This window comes from Equus przewalskii, chromosome 1 (genome assembly GCF_037783145.1).
Source record: "Equus przewalskii isolate Varuska chromosome 1, EquPr2, whole genome shotgun sequence".
Taxonomy (NCBI): Eukaryota; Metazoa; Chordata; class Mammalia; order Perissodactyla; family Equidae; genus Equus; species Equus przewalskii.
Window position 1 is genome coordinate 178,338,370 of NC_091831.1, and position 14,476 is coordinate 178,352,845.

At 34.6% G+C, this 14,476-nt stretch overlaps 1 long non-coding RNA gene across 1 annotated transcript; it reads left to right on the forward strand.

The window, feature by feature from the left end:
- Positions 1-759: 759 nt before the first annotated feature.
- LOC139083081 (uncharacterized) lies at positions 760-14,198 on the forward strand. The gene is made up of 2 exons (XR_011539640.1): positions 760-1,187; positions 13,271-14,198. It is a non-coding gene; the product is annotated as an uncharacterized lncRNA (long non-coding RNA).
- The last annotated feature ends 278 nt before the right edge of the window (positions 14,199-14,476 follow it).

Consider the following 14,476-nt stretch of genomic DNA (forward strand, 5'->3'; position numbering starts at 1 on the left):
GTAGGCGGGCTTATTTTTCCCCCATTTTAATAAAATGTCTTTTCTTTTTGTCTGGCCTTCATTATGTCTGCTAAGTAGGCATCATTTTTCCTATTTCCCTCTGCTTAACATGGCCCATGCTGAACTTTGGATGCTTTTAAGGTTTTCTCTGTATCTTTGGTTTTGAGCAGTTAGAATGATGTACCTAATCTGATTTTAGTTGCATTTTTCCTACTTGAGATATTTTAATTTTTTGGATCTCTGATATTCTTCGTGTACTTTGGAAAAGTTTTGTCCATTATCTCCTCAAATAATTTTCTCTCTCATCTTTATCTTGTACTCCAAATAATCATCCACACACGTACATTTAATATTGCTCCATATATTTCCAGACAATCTGCTGTACTTTTTTTCACTTTCTATTATCTTTATGTTTCAGTTTCGACTATCTTCACTTTCAATGATCTTTCCTCTGTGAGAGTCCCAAAGAGGATCAAATGACCACTTTAAGACTAGTAAGTGAATTCTTTATTTTTTATAGTGTATTTATATATTTATTTTTAGCATTTCCATTTCAGCTGGGTTTTTTTTAATGGTTTCTATGTTTCTGCTATTTTCCATCTGTTTATGCATATTGTATGCTGTAATGGTTCATTTTATGTGTCAGTCTGGCTAGGCTCAGGAATGCCCAACTAGCTAGTAAAACACCATTTCTGGGTGTGTCGGTGAAAGTGTTTCTGGAAGAGATCAGCATCTGAATCAGTAAACCGAGGAAAGAGAGGAAAGAGGATCTGCCTTCTCCAAAGCAGGCGGGCCCCATCCAACCCATGGAGGCCTGAAGAGAACGAACGGGCAAAGAAAGGCTGAGTCTCTCTTTCTCTTCTTGAGCTGGGACCTTCACGTCCTCCTGCCTTTGGGTTTTGGAAGTCCTTGTTCTCTGGCCTTCAGACTCTGGAACTTATACAGCAGCTCCCCTGCTCTCAGACCCTTGAACTCAGACTGACTTACACACCTGCCTTCCTGCTTCTCCAGCACGCTGACAGCAATTGTGGGAGTTCTTGGCCTCAATAACCGTGTGAGCCGATTTCTGTCCTAGATATCCTCTGATATCTGTCTGTCTGTCTATATACATCATACTGGTTCTGTTTCTCTGGAAAACCCTGACGAATGCATGCACCTTTCCAGTATACTTTTGTATAATTATTAAGGTAAGTCTAAATTCTCTGTCTGAAAATTGCAATATCAGGGCCATCTGTGGGTTTATTTCTATTGTCTTTTTACTTTCCTCATGGTAGATTCCGTTTCCCTGCATCTTCATGGGAATTTTAGATTTTTCTGGTATGTTAGCCATTGTTAGTAAAATAACAGTAAAGATTAGAATAAATAATGAGGAAAAGCAGGTCCTCTCCTCTGACAGGTTGATAGTGTTACTGTGTCACTCTGCTCTGTAGCTGAACTGGATATTGTGCAACTTTTGCTAGATTCAGTTCACCATTAGCCTCACAGTTTTTGAGAGGTGAATCATAAGTCTCTAGAGATCTCCTTATGTTTTAGAGTGTACCGTCTAGTTTTCAGGAAGGTTGGGGAATTTTCTTAGCTTTTTAATACTTTCCCTAGTTTCTGCACCTCAATCTCCTTCTGTCTTGCTGACCTCTCCCCAGTATTTGGAGGTGCAATTTGTACACTTGCAGAAAGTTCCACATGCCTCATATCCTAATCTCTCAGCTCTCCTGCCCTGGACTGGCCTTCAGCCTATTACCACTGCACTCGTTGAAGAACAATGTAAATAGGTTAGAGGTGGCTACAAACTTTCTCTGTAGCTGAGGTTCCACAGAATTCCATCTTCTCCCGCCATTTTACCAGTGACTACGACCATGTAACTCTTCTCTCCTAGAATGGGCCCAATATCTTGAATTAAATTCACTAGATTCTCTTGAATTTATTCATCATCAGTTTTCTGATGGGTTTAAAATTAACCAAACTTTGATAATTTCTCTGGCTTATTTTCACTTTTATTTTTATTTTTTTGTTTTTTGGGGGACAAGAATCTCTTACGACTTTCCATAACTTACCAGAAGCAGAAGTCCACTTTTGTTCTTTCTGTAGCTCTTCGGTTCTTACTAGGAGAATTTAGAAATATATAGCATCCAATACACATTTATTTAGTTGAAAATTCTGTTTTCACATTGGAGATGTCAGAAACATTTCTTCTGGAAAAGAAATGATTGATTATGACTTTTTTAAGGAACATATCTGTAGCATCACACTGAGATGCCTGTGGAGTTGTCTTAAGGTCCACTAAATGTTCTCGTAGGATGCCATAGGCCATGTTTGGTAGGTTCACTGAGAAGAAGTAGGTCAGAAAACACCATTTTCCAGCAGGGGATGATGCATATTCTACTTGTATGGGTGTCCTTGAAGTGGTCTATGAGGCATCCAGGAGCTGTTTTCTTTGGTTCTTCAGATGACAGGTCATGGATGAGGGAAGGAAGGAGACACATTTTGGGGTGCGGAAGTTACCCTGGTTTAATACTTATTCCCCACAGGAACTAATTTTTCTTGTAACAATTCCATGGGTATGGTTTTCAGGTTCCAGCCAAGGACAGGCCAGTTACAAGGTCATTGCAATCAGGAACGCTCAGAACTATGGCTTCCTACCAGGTCTTTATAATTCTCTCATTGCAGATGCAATTCACCTAACAGTGACCAATTTTAACATACGGAATGTTCTGCTCATACGTGGTTTCCAGGAGAACAGAAATAGAAAGTTGACTGACGGTCAAAATCTCATATCATGATTTGGAAGTGTTTGTACTCTCACTATTTCGACACTGAAAATTTCTAAACACCTAAATTAAATTTTTCACAGAGGATTTTATGAGTAATCCTTAGCAGTTAAATGTGAATGATAATATTTTTTGTGCATACATAAGATTTTCACTTCCCTTGAATACTATTTGGTATGTAAGCAAAATAATTTACTAAAGCCACAAACTAAATTTGATGTTATGGTCTTATATATGAAAGAAATCAGAAGATAAAACCCTGTAAGAAGGTTTTGTCTTTGTATTACAATCTTCTCATTAAAAAAAAAGACCAAAATATAACCCATTTGTCAATATATATTTCAAAATTACTTACATTTATTGTATATCATATATTATTCATGCTAAATCTCAATTAGATATCACAAGTGACAATTAAAAGGTAGGAATATCATTATAGCCACCTCAGAAATAAAGAATATGAGCCTTAAAAGAGTTAAGTAATCAGCCCTCAGTCACGAAGCCAGTGACTTTGCATTGCTAAGCAGATCATTTCTTTTCCACTACCCTAGGACTATACAGAACGCCTTAGGAATAAGTGGGTACTCTTTACTGAATAGTACTAAATGTTCCTATTAAATAACATGAATTGGCCACAACTGATCTTCTCATGTTCTTACAAGTTTTAGAGCTCTCAGAGATAGCAATATAGTATGCATTTCTTTGACAAATAAATTGCTTTTTGGTTAACTGTATATACTCTGTGAAAGACACTTCAGAAGACTACAAATATATTTTTCTAGCTTATGTGATTAGCTTATATGATTAGCTAGCTTATATGATTAAACTTGTATTATTCCTAACAATTTTTTTAAAAATACTCCTAAAATATTATGCACATGCACGTATGTCTGTGTGTATATGTATATATACATTAATACACATGTCATGTATTATACATATTAATATACATATTACTATACACTAATATACATGTATATTAGGTTTAACTCTTATTCTGGTATAGTGAATCTGAATCTGGGACTGTAAATTGGAATTAATTTATTTTTATTGGTTACATATTCATATATAGAATTTATGTAAAATTTTTAAAACTTAGTAGGGCAGTAGGTATAGGGATTGCAAATAAAATGGAAAATTTGGGATGGAAGCATTTATATGTTCATCCCAGTGTTTCGACTGCAAGAATAAGAAAACGCCAACTCCGCTGGCTCAAAAAATAAGGAAGAATTCATTCTCATGTAACCAGATTCAAGGAAAAGTATGTTCCATAAGTGGTTAATTTAGCAGAACAATCACATCATCATGCTCCCAAATTATTACCATCTTTCCCTCCTGCCACCTTCAGCATGTTGAATTTGTCCTTAGGCTGCCTGCTACTATGACCACGAGAGAACAGATACAGTTACAGGCTTCAGATACAGATGTGACAGTGTCCAGCAGAAAGAAGGGTTGTCTCTTCCTTATTTAACTTCATAAGATCAGAGAAATGATTTCCGGCAGTTTCTTTGTAGACCGTTCCATGTTTCTCATTGGCCAGGATTGCTTCCCATGCTCATGCTAAACCAAACGCCAGCAACAGGTAGGGGCCACAAAAATGGGCTTCTTAGATTATTCGTGATTTACCCTTAAAACTTGGAATTGGCTTCCTTGCTCTGTGTAATAGAAGGGGGAGAGGGAGAACCTCAAACTCATTTAAGACTGCAACTATGGGGGGAAATACTGGCTGCTGGCAAACAACAGTGTCTGCTACTCAGTGTTTTGTTAATGGAAAATAGCTGTGCATTAGCTTTTCAACTGCAATGGAACTTTGAGAATAGTACAACACATGATTCCAAATATGTCATTTTACTATGCTCATAGAAACAAAGACAATTTTTATTTTTTTCCAACAGTGGCTAGGAATTACATAAAATAGTTGGATGATGTCTGTAAAGTAATGTGATTTTAAAACTGCAGCTGATAAATACCATCCCAGCCCGTGGTTGTAGTTGCACATATGAATTTTCATTGTGAAAAGAGTGAGTTTTCTGTTTGAGTATTAATTTAATTCTAGAACTTTCATTCTGGAGTTTAGATACCAAGTAATATCGTAAAAGTTACATGGCTAGTGGGCTTATAGAAATTGTCCAACATAAAACTGTTTAGATGAAAGTTGTCTGCTTGCAGTGACTTCTATATTTTTACTTATAATTAGGGACATAATTTATTACTTAGAGGTTTCCTTTTATGATATTTTTAGTGCTTTTTTTTACTAAAAAGTATTTGAGAATAAAATATTTAGAGGTCAAACCAAATACCGAGGAAATGGGGATATAGCAAGAGGTAGAGTAAAGATATAAGGTTGGGAGTAATCTCGTTGGCTCTCAAAGAGCATTTATTACTACTTAATCTGTTCTATGATTGTTTACAAAAGTTGCTCAATATTTTGCTTATTAAATTTCATTTCTAAATCTGCTCATAGCTCAACAATGATTTAATGAATGCCATGGTACACTGTGTGACTTGGTAAGAGTTACTCAATAGTTGTACTTCAGTATTTTTTTAACCTACAAAATGAAGATAGTAGACTTACCCATTTTCTCGAATATGAGCTATCATTGTATCAGAATCTTCTTTATCATCATCTTCATCATGATCTGGTAGTATAAACAATACTTTCTATATTTTAGAGGGAAAGATGGATTTTCTTTTGGGGAGCTGGGCCACTATTTCATAAAAATACTTTTGTGAATATATTTAAATATAAGTCAAGTCCATCCACCATTTTTGAGATAACCCTGAACAAAGAGGGACAGGTTCTGTATCCAAAATGGAAGGCATATTATGGTTTGACTGTGAATATGTTTTGTTGCAATAATGTTTCTTTCCAAATAATGATTTTAGTTTACACTGAAAGACTAACTCTGGAAGCTTTGTGTGTGTGTGTGTTTACCTTTGTTTGTTTGTTGGTTTGTTTTGTTTGTAGAGGGTATGCTTTTGGGGAATTTTGAGTGTGTGCCCGTCTGTCTGTGTGTTTAATGCCACTCACATTAGGAAGAAACTCTTAAGAGACATATTGGGAAGAGACTCCTCCAGGACAACGCACTGGCTTGATTTTTCTTTACTTTTGGCTCAAGCAGAAAGGTCTTTTACTTTTTTGTTAAACTAGATGTTGTATTAAATATACATTTTCTAAGTTTTCTCTTAAAGGAAACAGCTTTTCAAAATCAAAAGCTCCATGCAAAAAGCTATGCATAGTTACACATAAGACTCATAATTTACATCATTATTATACAGCCTGATGCTTAAAGTGGGGCTGGGGGAAGTTAGAATATTTCCAGAATTAGAATTCTTGGTGAAAGATTCTCAAGCAAAAGGGGTTAAAAATTCGAATAGCATATTTACCTGAATAAGTAGAAATGTTTAGTACACAATCCAGGAATTGCTGTTTTATGCCCATTGTATTTTATTTTTTATCCAGTGGATTTCATTAAAGAAAGTCATTTAGAGTTGTGCCCCCACTGAAGTTTACTTGAAACAACCGTATGTGCTTCAGACCCTGTGTCATGCCAGAGCACTTGGACGTCGTCCTGAAGAGCTACAGGATGCATGTAACAGGGCTCAGTGCATCTCATGAACTGTGACTGTGGGTGCAAGGCCTCCAAGGATCGGTGCAAAGAGCAGGCGTCTATTCTCAACCACTGTTTTGCCACTGTGGCGGATCTGAATAAGAGCACCGCTGTACAAATGTGTATTAAAGCAATTGTCTGCTTGAGAAATCTGGAGAATCAAAAAATGGTAAAATTTCATTAAAGACTGGGAAATTAAATCAGGAGGTTTAGCAAGAAATTAATGGTGAAGAAAACTTTAGCAAAGGTTTGGATTGGCAGAAATACCTAGAATTACATCGGCTTCTAATTAGCAGAAATAATCTATGCCCCCTTTTACTCAACGGTGCTCCGTCTGCTGGGAACATATTTTCATCCTTAGAAAGAGAGTTTTAGGCTATTGCCAGCATTCCACCTCTATTCGGTCATCAATGCACTGCCCAAATCACTCACTTGGTATGCACTAGGCAAGTTAAAATAACTGTTTAGAAGTATAATTGATTTTGCATCCCCATTTTACAGTTGAGAATAATAATGTTTTCCCAGCCAGAAGGCAAGTGTCCAGGAAAATCAATTTACTGAGTTCTCCTATAAGGCTAAGATTTTTTGTTACGTGACAGGTCAATTTATTGCTGTCTTGTATCTGATAAATTGTGGTTACCACTGATTGTGACAGTTAGCCTTCTCAAAGTTTCTTGGTGAATGTAGTGAAAATAAACTGTGTTAGTTTTTACTCCCACATGTATTTTAGAATTTTCACTCTAGCATTCCACCATAAATTTTTGGTAACTGATCTAGTAGGACGATTTGAATTCAATACTCACAATCATGCCTCTTAAGTTAGTCTGTTGTCCTTGAACTTAAGCTATACTACCAACTTTCTACTTTTTCTTAATTTAATGTATTACCAAGCCACCCCTTAGAACAAACTCTCGTCGAAGGCTTCCTATGAGTTCTCTGGAAATGTTCAAACTTAGGATGAACAGAGTAAGGATATGAACCCAGGTCATCGCAGGGAAACACCTACCATTTAACTCACTTGAATAAATAGCCACAATTTTAGGCTTATGGAAACTCTTTAGGAATTTGTATTCAGAATGGGGGAAAAAAACAGTGGAATATGCTTCTCAAAGGTGTGAAGAAGATGAGTTGGACAACTCTTTTTTTTTTTAAATTAAGGTAACATTGGTCTGTAACACTATGTAAATTCCAGGTGTACATCATCATGCCCCAACTTCTGCATAGACTTGTTAGTGGGCACAATGTAAAGTCCAGCTGCCATCCACCACCAAACACATGTGCCTCTTCACTTCTTTCTCCCTCCCGCCCCCAAACCACCACTCTGCTCCCTGCATTTATGAGCACAATCACATGGCACCTGTCCCTCTCCATCTGACCCACCTCACCCAACACAACACCTTTAAGGTCCACTCATTCTGCCACAAATGGCAGGACCTCATCCTTTTTAATGGCTGAGTAGTATTCCAGTGTGTTTATGTGTGTGCGTGTGTGTGTATGTGTGTATTATATATATATCATATCTTCTTTATCTGTTCTTCTGTTGATGGGCACTTAGGCTGTTTTCGAGTCTTGGTTATTGTGAATATTATGCTGTAGTGAAAATAGGGGTGCGTATATCTTTTCAAATTAATGTTTTCATGTTATTTGGATAAACATCCAGAAGTGGATCATATGATGTTTCTATTTTTTAATTTTTTGAGGAATTTCCATACTGTTTTCCATAGTGGCAATGTATATTCCCACCAGCAGTGTTGGAGTGTTCCCTTTTCTACACATCCTCTCCAACACTTGTTATTTCTTACCTGTTTAACAAGAGCCATTCTGATGGCCATGAGGTAGTATCTCATTGTGGGCTTAATTTGCATTTCCTTAATAATGAGTAATGTTGAACATATTTTCATGTACCTGTTGGCCATCTGTATATCTGCCTTGGAAAAATGTCTGATCTTCTGCCAGTTTTTTGATTGGGTTGTTGGTTTTTTTGTTGAGTTGTATGAGTTCTTTATATATATTGGATATTAACCCCATATCAGATATATGATATGCAAATATCTTCTCCCAATTGTTAGGTTGTCTTTTTGTTTTGCTGATGGTTTCCTTTGCTGTGCAGAAGCTTTGCAGTTTTATATAGCCCTATTTATTTATTTTTTCTTTTGTTTCCTCTTCCTACGGAGACATTCAAAAAGATACTGCTAAAGCCACTGTCAAAGAGCATACTACCTATGTTTTCTTCTAGGATTTTCATGGTTTCAGGTTTTACATTCAAGCCTTTAATCCACTTTGGTTAATATTGGTGTATGATATAAGATAATGGTCTACTTTTATTCTTTTGCATGTGGCTGTCTAGTTTTCCCAGCACCATTTATTGAAGAGACTTTCCTTTCTAGGCTGTATGTTCTTGGCTCCTTTGTCGAACATTAGCTGTCCATAGATGTGTGGGTTTATTTCTGGGCTCTCAATTATGTTCCATTGATCTGTGTGTCTGTTTTTGTGCTAGTATCATGCTATTTTGATTAGTCTAGTTTTGTAGTGTATTTGAAATCAGAGAGTGTGATACTTCTAGCTTTGTTCTTTTTTCTAAGGATTGCTTTGGGTATTCAAGGTCTTTGGTGTTTCCAGATAAATTTTAGAATTCTTTGATCTATTTCTGTGAAAAAAATTTGCTATTGGGATTCTGATAGAGATTGCACTGAATCTTTAGAATGCTTTAGGTAATATGGACAGTTTACGTATGTTAATTCTTCCAGTTCATGAGAATGGAATATCTTTTCATTTCTTATTCATTTTCTTTCAACAATATCTTATAGTTTTCACTGTACAGATCTTTAACCTCCTTGGTTAAATTTATTCCTAGGTATTCTATTCTTTTTGTTGTGTTAAATGGATTGCATTCTTGATTTCTCCCTCTGCTAGTTTGTTATTAGTGTATAGAAAAGCAATTTATTTTTTCTATGTTGATTTTGTACCTTGAAACTTTAGTGTATTTGTCAATTATTTTCTCAATATTTTCAATATTTCTCAATATTTCTGTTGTAATTTCTCCTCTTTCACTTCTGATTTTATTTATTCTAGACTTCTTTCTTTTTTTCTTAGTGAGTCCACAGTTTTGTCAATTTTATTTACCTTTTCAAAGAACCAGCTCTTACTTTCATTGATCTTTTCCAATGTCTTTTTAGTCTCTACTTCATTTATTTCCACTCTGATTCCTTCTACTGACTTTGGGCTTCATTTGTTCTTCTTTTTCTAGTTATTCTTTTAGATGTATTGTTAGATTGTTTATCTGAGATTTTTCTTGTTGCTTGAGGAAGGTCTGTATTCCTATACATTTCTCTCTTAGTACCACTTTCATTGCATCCCATAGATTTTGATATGTTATGTTTTCATTTTCATTTGTCTCCAGGTTTTCTGTTTTCTCATTTTATCTTTTTGTTGATAGAATAGTTATTCAGTAGCATGCTGTTTACTCTTCATATATTTGTGATTTTTCTAGCTTTCTTGTAATTGATTTCTAGTTTCATACCATTGTGGTCAGAAAAGATGGTTGATATTTCAATCTTCTTAAATTTATTGAGACTATTTTGTTTCCCAACTATGGTCTATCTTTGAGAATGTTCCATGTACACTTGAGAAGAACGTGTATTGTACTTTTGGATAGAATGTTCTGTATATATCCGTTAAGTCCATCTGGTCTAGTGTTCCATTTAAGGCCACCGTTTCCTTGTTGACTTTTTGTCTGGATGATCTATCATTGATGTAAGTGGGGTATTAAAGTCACTTATTATTATTTTGTTGCTGTCAGTTTCTCCCTTTAGGTCTGTTAATAGTTTCTTTATATACTTAGGTGCATATATATTAATAAATGATATGTCTTCTTGATGAATTGTCCCCTTTATCATTATATAATGTCCATCTTCATCTCCTGTTATCTTTCTCAGCTTGAAGTCTATTTTGTCTAACATGAGTATGGCTACACTTGCTTTCTTTTGGTTGCCATTTGCTTAGAATATCATCTTCTATCCATTCACTTTGAGTCTATTTGTCTTTAGACATAATTAAGTGTTTACTAACCTATTCTAATATAGAGTCACAATTTTCTGATTCTATCTGTCTATTCATCATCTGGCTTAAAGGTTTTTATACCTTTGTCTTTTTGTTTCTGGCAGGAGAGATCTTTTCAAGATTTTTTGTAAGGCAGGTCTAGTGGTGTTAAGCTCCCTCAGCTTTTGTTTGTCTGGGAAAACTTTTATTTCTCCTTCATATTTAAAGATAACTTTTCTGGATAGAGTAGTTTTAGCTGACAGTTTTTATCTCTCAATATTTTGAATATATCATTACACTCTCTCTTGGCCTGTAAAGTTTCTGCTGAGAAATCTGCTGATTGCCTAACAGGGGTTCATTTGTATGTTATTGTTTTTTTTCTCTCTGGCTGATATCTTTGTCATTGACTCTTGGCAGTTTAATATTACGTGCCTTAGAGAAGGTCTTTCTGTGTTTAGATAACTAGGTGTTTTATTAGCTTCATGTATCTGTATATCCAGTTCCTTACTTATTGCAGGCTTGGGAAGTTCTCAGCTACTATTTCTTTAAATAAGCTCTCTGCTTCCTTCTCTCTCTCTTCTCCTGGGATATCCAATATCCTTATGTTGCTTTTCCTAATTGAGTAAATTATCCCTTTTTTGACTTACCAAAGGTCAAATGGGGAAACTAGTGAGCAAATTTGTCCTGTCTTCATGAAATTTAAAATATGGTGAAGAAAATAAATATCTAAGCTATAGGAATACCTTTGATAAGGCAAAGAACAATATGAGAGGATAGGATTTGAACATAAAGCCATGGATTCTGTTTTCTACCGATTTAACAAATTACCACAAACTTAATGGCTTAATACAATACAAATGTATTATCTTGAAATCCTGTGGGTTAGGAGTTTAACACAAACTGCACTGGGCTAAAATCAAGGTGTTGGCAGCACCATGTTCCTTTCTGAAAATCCATTTCCTTGCCCTTTCCGGCTTTTAAAATACACCTACATTCCATGGCTGGTTATCCTCTTCCTCCATCTTCAAAGCCAGAAGTGTTGCATCTCTCTGACCATTTTTCCATTATTCACCAAGGTCAGAAAAATTTCTCAGCTTTTAAGGATTCATGTGATTAGATTGGACCCACCTGGATAATACATGATAATCTCCCCATCTCAATATCTTTAACATAATCACATCTGCAAAGTCCCTTTACAATGTGAGGTAATGTAATCACAGCTCCTGAAGTTAGGATGTGAACATCTTTCAGGGAGTCATTATTCTGCCTACAAAAGACTAATTGAATTTAGGGTATCTTTGAGACAGAATTGCTCCTGAGTATTTTTAAACTATGTTTAGAAATCATTACTCTCTGTGTTGGAAAAGAAACATATTGAGTTTTCTCCTAAGTAAAGCTTTCAGAATGGCTTACTGGTATCATTTAACTGGTTTAAAGCTTTGGGCATGGGAAGATTAGCCAGGCACGACAGAAAATTCATTTCCTGGACCCCAATAAATATTTTATTTAGAGTACAAGAGGATGAAACCATTGACTTAACAAGTTTCAAGTGAATAGAACAAAGATCTTTTCTTTAATCTTTTTTTTCATGGAATCCAAGCTAAAGTTTCAAATAGTAGTGTGAAGCCTTAAAGATCTAATTTTTCTGTTGACCATATTGTGTCAATGTGGGATATTGAAAGTACCTTACTATGGAGTGTTTGATACTAGATTCAAACCCTAAGCAACTTAGGGTAGAATTATTGATAACACTCCTAACTCCATAGTATACATGCTGATCAGTGTGAGTGGTAACTTCTCTAAAGACTTGTCAATGCATCTTAAGTATAGAGATGGGAGACTTAAGAAAATGTTGAAGGAGTATCCATCATTGAAATGAAATTTGTGGATTTTCTAAGTCAATTAAATTGTTTTTATTTTTCAAGAAAATTGTTATTTCTGAGTAAAAACAGCATATTTCTGGTTAAAATGCAGATAAAAATGGATTAAATATGATATAGATGGGGAGTAGTGTTATCTTTAATAATAACCTCTGAAAAATAAAATGTGTTATAAATATCACTTGAAAAGTGATAAAAATGTGCTATAAATACAGATTCAAGTGAAGTTTATAGAAATATCAATTTTTAGGAATTTTGGAACAGTGTTTACATGATTTATGGAGCAAAGGAAAATGTGTTTTATAAAATATTATTTTAAAAATATTTATCCTTAAAGTATATGATTAAACTGAGCAACTTAACCTAAAGCAGAAAACCCTATTCTATGCTAAATCATTTTGGGGAAAATATGTTGAAATAAAAGGAAATAATAGCATGAAAAATCACATTGCTTTTAACAGAGAAGGAAATAAAAAAAGCAGTGCAATTCAGTAGTAAATTGTTTCATGTATTAAAAATAATTTATATAGAAGAGTATATCCAGATTACCACCTGACAGTAATAGTTCATTGAATTCAAGCAAATAAAAGTGAAATCCTTCAAAATTCTGTATAACATAAATTATGTACTAAAATATTTTAATGATCTAGAAATATAACCAGAAGTGTATTATATGTGATAGTTTTATGGTGTAGATATTTTAAGCAATCAAAATGTAGTCATAACTGGGGTTCTATGTTGACAGCTTTCTAACTCTAAAAATATATTTTGACTAGCATAGAGTAGAATAAAAGCAAAAAATTGAAATATTAGATTATTGTGGGACTCCACACTGTTCAGCTTCCAATAAAAAAGGAAATATTTATGAAATGAATACAGGACCCCCAATCTTGACTTCCACTTTTGGCATCTAGACTTACTAGAGTTTTCAAAATACAAACATTAAGATGATTAGATTATTATTATTATTTTTCAGATTTCCTCTGGGATTTGTCTGATTTTTTTTCGTGATTACAATGGAGTTATGCATTTTGGGAAGGAAGACCACAGAGGTAAAGTGCCATTTCATCACAGTATATCAGGAGCACATATGATCAACATGATATTACACTGTGGATGCTGACCTTGATCTCCTGCCTGGAGCAGTATTTGTCAGGTTGCCACACTTAAAGTTTCTTTTTTTTTCCTTTCCATTCTTTACTCTTTAGAAGGAAGTCACTACTCACACTTAAGTGTTGGAGAATTATACTCCACCTCCAGGAAAGAGAATCTACAGAAATTATTAAAAATTCTTTTACATAGGAGGTTTGTCTCTTCTCTCTCAATTATCCATTTCACAAAAATGTATTTATATCTTTATGAACTCATGGATATTTATTTTATACTTCTGGTTATCATCTAATACTACTTTATTTGGTGGCCCATATTGTTCTTTGATGGTATACAGAAAAACAATTGACTTCGTATATTATCTTTGTATCCTCCAACCTTGCAGTACTCAGTTAATACTTCCAGAACGTTTTTTTGTTGATTCTTTGGTATTTTCTTCATAGACAATCATGTCATCTGTGAACAAAGTTAGTCTTATTTCATCTTTTCAAATCTATATAATCCTTTTATTTCATTTTCTTGTCTTATTGCAGTAGCTAAGACTTCCAGTAAACTAAGGATCTGAGTGGTAAAGATGGGTCAGTGTAGATTCATCAATTTTAACAAATCTAACACTGTGTGTGAGATGTCAATAGTGAGGGAGAGTGTCCATGTGTGGGTATAAGGGGTATATGGGAATTCTTCTACTTTCCGCTCAATATTGCTGCTCTAAAAAATTAAGTTTATTAATCAAAAAAAGTTAAGGGATAGAGAGAAATACATACTATGCTTACACTAATAAAGAGAAAGGGTAATTATATTAATAATAGACATAGCTAACTTCAGAATAAGGAAAACTATCAGTAATAAGAGAGGCATTTCATAATAATTCTCCAAAAACATAGCAATCCTTAACATATCACACTTGTTAGAACAGCTAAAGGACAAAAGATAACAAATGCTGGCAAGGATATGGAGAAAAGGGAACTCTGGTACACTTTTGATGGGATTATAAATTGGTCCAGCCACTATGGAAGAGTGTGTGGAAGTTTCTTTAAAAGTTAAAAATAGAACTATCATATGATACTGCAAT